This window comes from Macrobrachium nipponense, chromosome 14 (assembly GCF_015104395.2).
Source record: "Macrobrachium nipponense isolate FS-2020 chromosome 14, ASM1510439v2, whole genome shotgun sequence".
NCBI lineage: Eukaryota > Metazoa > Arthropoda > Malacostraca > Decapoda > Palaemonidae > Macrobrachium > Macrobrachium nipponense.
The window spans coordinates 29,761,409-29,774,238 of record NC_087207.1 but is presented as its reverse complement, the minus strand read 5'-3'; the positions used below and the strand labels follow the sequence as shown (position 1 = coordinate 29,774,238).

At 36.4% G+C, this 12,830-nt stretch overlaps 1 pseudogene; it reads right to left on the bottom strand.

Moving 5' to 3' along the window:
• The window catches only part of LOC135226187 (uncharacterized), a 75,247-nt pseudogene extending 64,582 nt beyond the window's left edge, over positions 1–10,665 (bottom strand).
• Between the last annotated feature and the right edge of the window lie 2,165 nt (positions 10,666–12,830).

The following is a 12,830-nucleotide window of genomic DNA, read 5'->3' as shown; positions in this document are numbered from 1 at the left end:
GTCCGACACACGTCAACCTCACTTGACCCCGCCCCCCCCCCCCCCCCCCCCCCCCACCCCCCCTCCCCCCTCAAAAAAGAACAGGTTAATGGTTATAAGTAAACAATCAATACTAAGAAACAAGCGGAATACGCTTGTTCCAACAGTGCCACTTAACCTGACACATACACACACACACATACACACGCACACACACACACACACACACACACATATATATATATATATATATATATATATATATATATATATATCTATATATATATATATATAGTCGTGTGCGTATGTGTGTGTGTGGGCGCGTGTGTATGTATATGACGAAGTGTTACAATTTATTCGGACGCGTTTTGCATTCAGTTGAATGCATCCGCATGGTTTGTACAATAAATAATGGCCAATATAAATTATGTGAATTTGCAAGTTGTCTAAAAATAATTTACAAAGTAATTAAAATAAAATCCAAAATTTCACGAGAACCACCTACCATGACAAGAGATAAACAAAAATTAAAAGAATGTCCACAAAAACTATATGTTTTAAGAAAGATGCAAGGGAGTGGAGGTGGACTGGCTGTTCAACTGCGGAACAATTGTTTAATGAATAGACTCTGGCGGGACAACAACTAATTTTATTTTCTGACTGAACTTTAAATTAACTTATGTCCTTTTAATTTCTCGTGGTATTTAGTCAATTTTTAGTGTATCTTTACGCATGTGTGAAATTTTGGTTTTCATTTTAACTAGTTTGTAAATTATTTTTAGACCACTCGCAAATTAACATAATTTATATTGGCCATTACAAACCATGAGGATGCATTCAGCTGAATGCGAAACGCGGCGGAATAAATTGCAATACTTCATAATGTTTGTTCCTGCTCCTGCTCCCTGTGCCTTCTATATATGTATATATGGTTATATATATGTATATATGTCTGTAATATATATGTCTGTATATATATATATATATATATATATATATATATATATATATATATATATATATATATATATATATATATATAAATATATATATATATATTTCTTTATATACGATTTTATTTTCTCACGGAATGTGTTACAGAAGACTCCTTTGTTGTCTTACACTACATCTTGTATTTCTGAAATCTTGAAGAATAAGCGACGAAACAACCTTGAGTTTGCTTTACAGAAGTCCCCTGCAGATCGGAATATTTCTCGGAGGGTCTGAAGTATTGCTTTTCGTTTCTCCTTGTTAGTCCCATCTGTGTTTGGCTCAGCTTCCATGCTAGCTTTTATTTTTTTTCTGTGTTACTTACTTATCTTTTGTACCTTACTTATTTTGACCTTTTTTTTTATTCTTCTTGCTTCTACCTGTACTAGAAGTTGCTGTAAATTCAAGTTTTTTTTTATCACGAGGAAATTAATCCAACAAAGTCAGGCTTATGTTAGTGATAATAAATCACATGCACACACACTCACATACACACACACATACCCACACACACAACACACACACACACACACACACACACACACACACACACATATATAGTATATATATATATATATATATATATATATATATATATATAATATATGTGGATATTAAACGAATTGGATATTAAACGATATGGATGGTAATTTCACGCATATATGAGAGAAAAATTCACACAGACACAAAATATATGTATGTATACATACACACACACACACACACACACACACACATATATATATATATATATATATATATATATATATATATATATATATATATGTGTGTGTGTGTGTGTGTGTGTGTGTGTGTGTGTGTGTATACATACATACATATATTTTGTGTCTGTGTGAATTTTTCTCTCATATATGCGTGAAATTACCATCCATATCGTTTAATATCCAATTCGCTAAACCTCGGGAATGATTTATTCGCAAGAGGAATTATATTTCATGAGTTGTTTGTCCTTGGCAGAATATGAACCATTGCCTGATTCAGAAGCAACGATAGACAGTAACATGACCACCTGGCTCTCTCTCTTAATATCAGAGAGCTGGAAGTTAAAAGCTACTATTCTGTCGTTTCTGAAACAGGCAACGGTTCGAATCCTGTCAAAGACGAAGTTATTATCAACTATGGTTCCCTTTGCAGGAAGTAGTGTGTGCGCGCGCCCACAGTAATCTGAGTATGAACGACACAAACTCCTTAAAATCGAGGGTCTAATTCGAAAATCATATTCCGCTCCCGTATGTAAGCAACGTTCTATCTAACTTTATTCTAAATCGGCTTAACTGGTAATCTCGAGTGAGCTTCCCAGAACTCAGATATGTAAATTTATCATAGATTAAACATGATTGCTACATTTTACTGTATTGTTAGAATCCTGGGAAGTTATGCATTTTGATGACCAAAGAACTACAATAAAGTAAGGTATATTTTGAGTCTTTTGTTGAGTTCCTATTATTATAAAGCTGATTAAATTTGATATTCGTACGCACACGCCATAATATATACACACAGTCGACGTGTTTCACGGAGCAACAGATGAATTAGAGGAAATAAGTTTTAATCATTCTTTGTTTTCTTACCAACTTCTGAGGGATTTCCACCTTTGAAAGAAACGAAAGACAATAATATTATGTGGAACCTCAAGAAGATTTCGGTAGTTAGAGGACTCTCAAAAACATTAAAGATATTAAGAGATTATTTTGGCCTTAGATTAAATATATTTAGTGAATGTGACCAGAAGAATGATGCATGTGTTAGCTAGCACGTGGATAAGTGCGCATTAATGTACCAACTTATCAAGAAGATTTGCTTTAACGAAATGTAAGAGAGTTTCAGATTAACTAACGTAGTATAATGGCAGGTTTCGTCTACAGGATTTTATGGAACTAGTTCACGCGGTGAATTCTGATCTCTATTACAGTAATAACACAGACAATAACATTAAATCAAAATAAGGGTAATAGCTCTTCAACTGTGTTATGAAGTGCTTTTTTGTTTTTGTGAGAACACAGGTGAATGGAACAGGAAACCTAATGTCTCCTATCCCATGCCCGGAAAAATCAAGAAAAATGAGAAGGGAAGGATATATTAAATATAGAATATATATATATATATACTATATATATATATATATATATATATATATATATATATATATATATATATTCAGTATGTAAGAAGTACGTCAGGAGAAGCGATTGATTTTCACCTTAAACACAAGTTCAAATGAAATATTTGGGGGATATTGATAAAGTTTCTCTATCAAAACAATATTGTGTGACATATTTGCGGAACCCTGATTCATTTCTGTCATAAAAACAATATTAAGTGACTTATTTGAGGACCAGATAAGTGCGTAATATTAATGTAATATGACGCGACATATTTGAGGAACAGTGATGAATTTTTATCGTGAAAGCAATATCGCATAATGCATTTGAAGAACACTGAGAGTGTTTTATTATGAAAACATATTACATTATTGTAGATTTAAGGAACATTGATAATTTTTACTCTAAACATTAAAGCATGTACTAAAATTTAGAAGAATTTTCGCGATAAAAAGCAGTATCATATGAAACATTATTTGAGTAATAATGATTAATTTTCATTGTGAAAACGTTGAGAAGCCATGATGAATTTTCACAGAAGAAAAATGGGTGAAATATTTAAGGAGTATTGTCACACTTTATCTCGACTACAAAAACAATGATGGAAGAATAAATCTGGTTGAAAATGGGACAGTTACAACCACTAAAGCTCCGGGGAAAATTCATGCGACCTCTGTGAGGCCCCTTATTACTTATGGGTTCTCCTCTTCGAGGCAGACCTCCTGCTGCGATAAATTTATGCCCTTGTTTCCTCTAATGATATTGCACGAATAAGATCTTAAATACTAATAATAATAATAATATGGATGGGTGAGAGTTAAGAGTTGGGCTTGTGAAGTGAATAACAGAGAGTTGAATCTTATTTGATGATGAATTTGCGAATGACTCAGGATTAGTGATGCTTTGATGGTTTTCTAAATTGTCTCGTTTTACCAGATGAATTTTCTGTTTAAATGGTCGAGTAGACAAGATCACTTCTTCAAATGAGGTGGGGCATGGGTTCGATTCTGAGGCGAGGCACTCCGTAGGACGGGGACGGGGGTCAGTGTTGTCAGTGCACCTGACGTGGTCCACTGTAGGCATTACTTAAGTTTCTTCGAAGCATCCCTTCGGCCCCTAACTGCAAACCCTTTCATTCCTTTTACAGTACCTCCGTTCATATGCACTTCCACTTGATATCCACCCTCTCCTAACAATTGTTTCATAGTGCAACTGTGAGGTTTTCCTCCTCTTACACCTCACAAACCTTTTAACTGTCAATTTCAGTTTAAGCGCTGAATGACCTCATAGGTCCCTGTTACAGACACCCGAGGTCCTCTACAGGTTCTTCAATATAATAAACAAAAAGTATTCGACACCAACAGTTGAAAATCGGGATAAGAATATAGAAAGAAACACAAACAGAACAAAAGTTTATTTATAAGCTTACTAACAAAGATAAATGCAGAATGGTTTCTCCTATTTACATAACAAAAATAAAATCTTACAGTATGTGAACTAAGGAAACAATGCCGTCAGGAAATACTTGCTGGCCAGTTTTGCAGCTGTCGAAAATCAATGCTCGAAGCGACCGCTTCACAAAGGAGAACTATAACTTCAGACGTCTTCTTGATTCCGTACTGCAGAAAGCAATGTTTATTCTTGATACTCGAAGGGCAGGAACTCAAAACCTCTTGTAGGACGTTTCTTCTCTGGAGGCTTGCTCAACGTCGGAATATCTCTGTCGCTCTCTCTCTCTCTTACTGTGGATGAATTGACCCGATTCCGATCCCACTCTCTCGTGCGATTTCTTCCTCTCTTATCCTTCGTCTGTTCCTTCTTCTCTTATCTCTCACTGATGATCTGATCTCTTCTACTTCCTCAGGGGCCATATATATATATATATATATATATATATATATATATATATAATATATATATATATATAATATATATATATATATATATATAGATATGGCGATCTGGGTGCGGGGCTGAAAAGGCCAGCGCCTACCAGCGAATGTCACAGACTTCCGAGACAACAGGAACTTTTTAGAAGGGTCTCGATGAAATGTTGCATCATAATACGGCGTTTCTAACAACGCGTCGGCGCCTGTTGAGTTCCATATCCACCTGGCGATTCTCGAACATTCATGAGAACAGGCGCCTCCAACATGTGCGCGAACGCCTCCTTGCTGCAGACCTACTTGAAGAAAATGCATTTTCATTTCCTTTAACTTATCATTCTTCGCTATAAAGCGATTACCATGACAGTCCCAGTGCTTATCCTTTGGCCTAAATCCTGTATGTTAGGCTAATTCCTTTTAATTCCATTGTGCTTGCGAATTGACCTGCCAGTGAATTTCGAACTGGTAGTCAGTTGACAGTAGCGGGTATCATCCTCCTTGGGGAAGGGCAAATCTCATCCCTTAATTCGTGCTCGTTACCGTTGAGGTAACACCGTCAGGAGGTCTGTATATCTTTGTTTAGTTTAGATACACCACTTCACTTTAAAACAAAAAGAACACTTTCTCTTTTTTTCTCTCTTTTTTTTATCGCTGAAATGAAATTAGCTTTTCGGATATCCACAGAGGTGAAAAATTGACTTCGTAGATTACGTGGGTATTGCATTTATTACTGTAGTTTTCAAAGATATTCCATGTACAGATTGGCTAAAATAGGACTTAATTATAGTACTTTTTTTTCTCTCTACATTTTGGTGTTTTTATGGGCTCCTTTTATTAGATGGAATTCTGTTGTTACAGAAAACATGTTACAGAACACTTTTACCAGTCTATATATATATATATATATATATATATATATATATATATATATATATATATATATATATATATATATATATATATATATATATATATATATATATATATATATTGGCGATCTGGGTGCGGGGCTGAAAAGGCCCAGCGCTACCAGCGAATGTCACAGACTTCCGAGACAACAGGAACTTTTTAGAAGGGTCTCGATGAAATGTTGCATCATAATACGCGGCGTTTCTAACAACGCGTCGGCGCCTGTTGAGTTCCATATCCCACCTGGCGATTCTCGAACATTCATGAGAAAACAGGGCGCCTCCAACATGTGCGCGAACGCCTCCTTGCTGCAGACCTACTTGAAGAAAATGCATTTTCATTTCCTTTAACTTATCATTCTTCGCTATAAAGCGATTACCATGACAGTCCCAGTGCTTATCCTTTGGCCTAAATCCTGTATGTTAGGCTAATTCCTTTTAATTCCATTGTGCTGCCGATGACCTGCCCAGTGAATTTCGAACCTGGTAATCAGTTGACAGTAGCAGGGTATCATCCTCCTTGGGGAAGGGCAAATCTCATCCCTTAATTCGTGCTCGTTACCGTTGAGGTAACACCGTCCAGGAGGTCTGTATATCTTTATTTTGTTTTAGTTTAGATACACCACTTCACTTTAAAACAAAAAGAACACTTTCTCTTTTTTTCTCTCTTTTTTTTTATCGCTGAAATGAAATTAGCTTTTCGGATATCCACAGAGGTGAAAAATTGACTTCGTAGATTACGTGTATGCAATGATTTGTACGGTGCTGCCATAATGAATACAACGTAAGGTGCTAAGAAACAACAAATTGAATGTATAAAATGAAACATTCTTAGAAATAGATAAAAATAGAGAGAGAGAGAGAGAGAGAGAGAGAGAGAGAGAGAGAGAGACTTCACAAAACGAGACTCTGTTTAGAAACAGCAGAAGTGAGACTGACCAAAGGCGAAAACATGAGGTGAAAACATTGCGGTCAGGAAAATCCGTGAGAGAACCAAGCAAATCCCTCGGTGTCAGTTTGGAAGCGAACGTCCAGAAATACTGTCGTGGAAGAAAAAGGTGGGACAGGAGGTAAATCTAGCGAATGAGCAACGTGGGAGATAAAAAGTCGTCAAAGGTGGGCAAAAGTGACACTTGACGCGACTGGAATCTTTTGTGAACGCGACGAAAGAGACGACGGTCCTTTTGGAACTCTTCAGATTCCGAAACGTGTAAAATGTTCTTCATTCTGAGATACCAGTAAAAAGGATATAACCTCACAGCTTTCAATCAAAGAAAAATATTGGACAGAGAAGAGTGCTGGAAAAGGGAACTGTGTCTAGGGTAACGACTTGTTAAAAGAAACGTTTTATGGCAAAATGGGTGATTTTAAAATATTCGCATCTACATCGTTTATGGCATGTTCAGTCATCATTTACAAAGCACAGCTGTTAATCACTTTTGATGAATATTCACCTGTATGTCAGTTTAATGTCAACTTCCATCATACCACACAAATAAAACGGGAAAAATTGAATTACTCTTCACACAAGATTGTATAAAGATGTGCCGTCTACTAACGTTTCCAGAGGCCGTGTAATAGTGTTTTTTTAAAATAACTCCTAAAATAACTGATGGATTTCCATGATATCAAAGCAGGGAGCGCTTCATACAATGGCTTAATTTTGGGAAATACTGTGCATTGCCAATTACGTTTCATTAACTTTTTTACTTAAGAAAATGAGGCTAAAGCCAGTCTTAGCCACCCACACATTCGCAAAAGTGATGACGTCCCTCAGTGACGTTGGTATAACGTTTCTTCCTATGTACCTCCCATCCCAATCCCCCGAAAGTTTGTTAACGCCTGTTTAACTCCATAGATAATTGTCATATGACCTACCCCAAGCAATACGAAATTCTTTGTCAGTAAAAGTTCAGCATACCTGGTAATGTGATTCATGACTTTAGACTTTACCTAAACACAAGACCAACCTTTTATATCTTACCCACTCACTTACATTGAAGATCAAGAATGAGACTTATGACAGGAGACGAAAGAAACCATGCTAACCCTACACTTCGCACTTCAAGCGAGTGTTTCGTAAAGCAATAGAAATATCTGTTTTCTTTAGGTAAGCCGTAGGACTCATTCATACATAAAACGCAGGTTACTCGATACATCAATTGCCAGGAAGAAATGACAGAGAGCATTGTTTGATATAATTTACCATATCAATTTCACCAAAGAGAGAGTAGCTTGAATTCCTTAGAAGGTAGACTTCTAAAAGATGTCTCATATAAGGGCATTGACATCGGCCATTTGATAAATTTTGAAATCTATATATATATATATATATATATATATATATATATATATATATATATATATAATATATATATATATATATAATATATATATATATATATATATATATATAATATATATATATATATGTGTGTGTGTGTGTGTGTGTGTGTGTGTGTGTGTGTGTGAGTGTGTGTATTCATACATACATAAGATTTATTATATTTCAACCTATAGTTTTATTTTATTATTATTTACGTTATAAGTACCAGTACCTATTTTTGTTACTTAAAAGGTATGTGACAAATATCATTGCGACTTTGTCACTGGAATTATATCATACTTCAATTAATGAACCAATCAACCTAACTTTGAGAAATCCATTGACATTGTCTACATGTCAAGCTGATATACTCGTATCAAAATATTCATTAGCTTTGCTTTTCCAAAATAATGTTATCACCAATTGCTGGAAAGCATAGATATATGAGGGATGAAAAAAAAAAAACACAAGAAATGGACACTTATACATTTTACTCATCATCACTCTCAAGGAAAAGATCGTTTTCCTCGTCACTATCAATGTTGATGATGACCGGATCTATACTGTCTCGAATATTATCTGAAAGCTAGTAATCATCTTCAAAATATCTTGATCTCCTGACAGCGCCAGCCCACGTCTCCCCTGTTACAGCAAGCCTGGCCTCTTCCAGCCTGGCAAAGAGATCAGCACGGGTTAAACCGCTGCAAACGAGGGAGCGCACCTGTGACGTTTCATACAGCCCCACACCTGCTCGATGGCGTTTGAGCTCAGGATGGGCAGGGGGCAAGCGAACCACTTCATGGCCCCATTCACGGATTTTATTATCCACAATGTAAACTGGTTTCGGTCGGTTGCCCCTGCATATCTTTAGAAGCTCAGGGCGTGTTGCGTGAGCTGGATACCGTATTTTTCGAGACCTGAGCCAGTTAACCAAATCCTGCTTTTTTGTAGCTGTTGTTGGGCATCGGCTATCTCCTGTCAATTGGCTATGGTATGGGGCGTTGTCTAGCACCAGCACCGAAGGATCCTCAAGCGACGGCAGGAGCTGTGATGTTAGCCACCGAATAAATATCTCTGAATTCATTTCTCCATGGTAGTCGCCGGTTTTATTTTTCGCAGGGAAGCATAAAAATGAATTTTCTACAAAACCTTTAGTTGTACCACCTGCTACCACCACAAACCTCTCTCCTTCTCCTGGTGGCACCTGCCGGCTGTAGGTGGCACTGGTGACAGATTGAGAGGTGTCCACCTACTCCTTGCTATGTTGCATTCTCGTCGTAACACAAGTCTCATCAACATACACTACTTCTCTTCCTTCATCATGATGTTGCTGGAGGGATCGTAGAGCATCAACTCGGCGGCAAACGACGTCCAAAGTTTCTTTCCTTAGGTACATTTTCCGCTGGGATGTTTTGTACTGGAAACCCATGTTATGGAGGATTCGCCATACTGCCTTCTCAGATGTTTCTTCAGGAATGATATTTAACATTTTAAGTTCTTCCGCTAAAGTGGCAATAGTGAAAAACAAAAAATCGCTTAGCAGCAAACATGCTGTGCACATGTCTCCTAATGGAACCAACGGTGAAGTTGTCAAAGACCAGAGGCGACGTATTTGATGATGCAGGTGGTGTTTCAGGTGGATGAGGATTCTTTCCACGGCTCACCAACACTCGGACAGCGTTCGGAGTCATCCCCATAGCATCAGCAACTCGTTCACATGGTCTGTAGAAAAAAAAAACATTTAAATAAACAAATATATATATATATATATATATATATATATATATATATATATATATATATATATATATATATATATATATATATATATATATATATATATATATATATATGGCTAGCAGTATATTGCAATATATCATGTACTTATTAAAGTCATACTTTTCTTACCGATTTATACTAATTTTCAGGCGGTTTCTTTCTTTCTGTCTGTTGTAAATGGTGAAGAGTTTCAGCGCAATTGTAGTTTTGCAATGGCGAGGACAAAGCAACATATTTGCCATGACTAAAGTCGAATCTATATGAAATAGTTCAGAGCTACTACTACAACTGCTGCCGATGATTACCTTGGATGTACTAAAAGGGCTCTGAGGTAGGAGTCGAAGTCGGTGAAATTATTTCTGAATCCTGCTCCAGTCTTGCCCCAATAACATCATTCCAAATATAAAACTCTCTCAAGGAAAATTTTTTTTTTCTATTTCTACTAATGTTTTTATTTTATTTTATTTTATTTATTTATTTTTTTTTTTAGTCGCAAATCTAAAATTTGTAGGAGTCCGAGTAGAATATCTCTCAGTGCGATTCCACACCCCTGTTTTAAACCTCTTCTATTATGTTCGATAATTTGTGTTAACCATCTAATCATTATCTACCACCATAAAACATTTTATTGCTCTTCCAGCTCATTTTATATGTGCAGTACACAGTCTTTCCTAACAGGGATTTACTCGGTAGCCTAATAACAATGGGAATGAAGGGAAGAAGGCAAGAAGGAAGGGGAGGGGTGGGGGGGGGGGGGGTACTAGGATAGCCATAGGTGTAAACACCGAAGGAGGGTTGGGGGAACCGCGTCACAGTTACGTCATTAAGTACCACTTCTTCGAAACGCTCTGGAGGAGGGGAAGAAGTTCCTCTTTTTTCTAAGAGTAAACGGCTTAATTAAGCACATCTGTCAATTCATTGTACCACCAAAAATTAGGCCAATGTTTGAAACATTCATTGATGTAGTTTCATGGAAATTCATAATCCGGTTTGTTAGATATTTGAGAAAAACACTATTACACGGCCTCTGGAAACGATAGTAGGCATCTTGAATTTGTTACTGCAAATGCTGAACATCGAAGCTTATAATGTTCTAGTTGGTACGAAGGAAGACGCACACTTTATATGGGTGTAATATTTAATTAGGTACTGCTAATAATTGAAGCTATACCTTGCAGAACATTTGAACATGCGAGACATATTTTGCATAAATTTTCACAAAAATCGCATGTCTGTTTTTCAGGTGATATTTTTCGATTCAAGAAATATTCTGTATCCGTCTTAGAAAATAGTTGTACAATAAATTATTTGAATTCAAATTAAAGTGTCATGCCATATCTTGCGCAATCCTGCTTAGTCTAATCTTGTCTATTGTAAATAGACTGACAGAGAGTTTAACACTTTTCAACTGACATAGTTTAGTGACCTCGTGCAAGAACGAGTATTGAAAATGAAACGAAAATTGTAACATTTTTGAATAAGTTCAGCGAGCACTGTCATTTTTCAAAATCTGACAGGAAATTTCATAAGAAAAAACCCATAGCAAGAATATCATATGGAATGAAGCAAACTATTTATCAATCTTGGCAATGATATGTACCATTTATGAGCATCAAAGTCAAGTTAATGAATTTAGCTGAACATTTTATCAGGTGACTTCTACCCGAGTGCCGCTTGAATTGGACATAATCACTCCATCATGATGAAATGAGTTAAATGAGATCGCAGTTACTGCTTGTATTACTGAAGGAATGTATTGTATTATTTGAATTCTGCTCGAGTAACGAAAAGAACACATGAAATGTGAACCCAGCCTCTAACCCATCCACCCACAACCTAAAAATGTCCTAAAATAAGTTTTTCAGAATGTCTGAGATCATACATTTATAGGGTGTATGCATCTGAATTAATCTTGAATGCCTGAGATGAAGTCTTCACCTTTAAACTGTGAAAATATGATGGGGGCACCTTTAACTCGGTTACAAACTGTGTGAAAATATGATGAGGGGGAATTCGCTTATTTATGGTCTTGTGTACCGTAACACTATGTTGTATGATCTTCATCATGTTGGATATTATAGTTTTCTATCATATCATACCGGGAAAATAAAAAGGTTTTAATTTAAAAGGGGGATGTTTAAATGTAAAATTCAGAAAGAAATAAGAGATCTAGGAGATGTGCGACTCTGTCGCCATGTATAAATTGAGGTATAATATGAATATAAATCATCATACGACGACGAGACTGAAGCCTAAGTTTTGTTGTAGATTTTTCATATCAGGGTTACAAGAAAATCTCTTTACAATCATAAAGCTCATATTTGAATAGCTAATAATTTTGAGATATTTAGTTGCGCAATATAATAGTCGTTAACGTAAAAACAACGCAAACACATGCACACACACACACACTCACACACACACACACACACACACACACATATATAGATATGTAAGGCCTAGGGATTTTGATTAATAATATATTGTTCGTGCGTTCTCTGTGACCTATGGAATGTGGAGAACAGTGCAGAGGTAACGACCTGAGAGTAGCTGATCAATGAGATTCTAGGGGATGGCGTGAGATAAAAGTGCTTAATTCAGGAAGTCAATGTACGACAGTTTATGAACTCTTCTCAAGTGCCTTTGGGAAACTGGTTGTAGCCAGTAATATGAGGCGTTGTCGAAGTGTGCATTCGTATGTGCGTGTGCGCCTCTTCTATTCATAATGTATCACTAGCCAAGTCTATGGGAAGACTTGCACAGACATTCGGGGAAGGAAGGCGAAGCCATGATGGCAGATGCCAAAGCGTTTTATTATCAGTGAGTGATATTCCGGTTG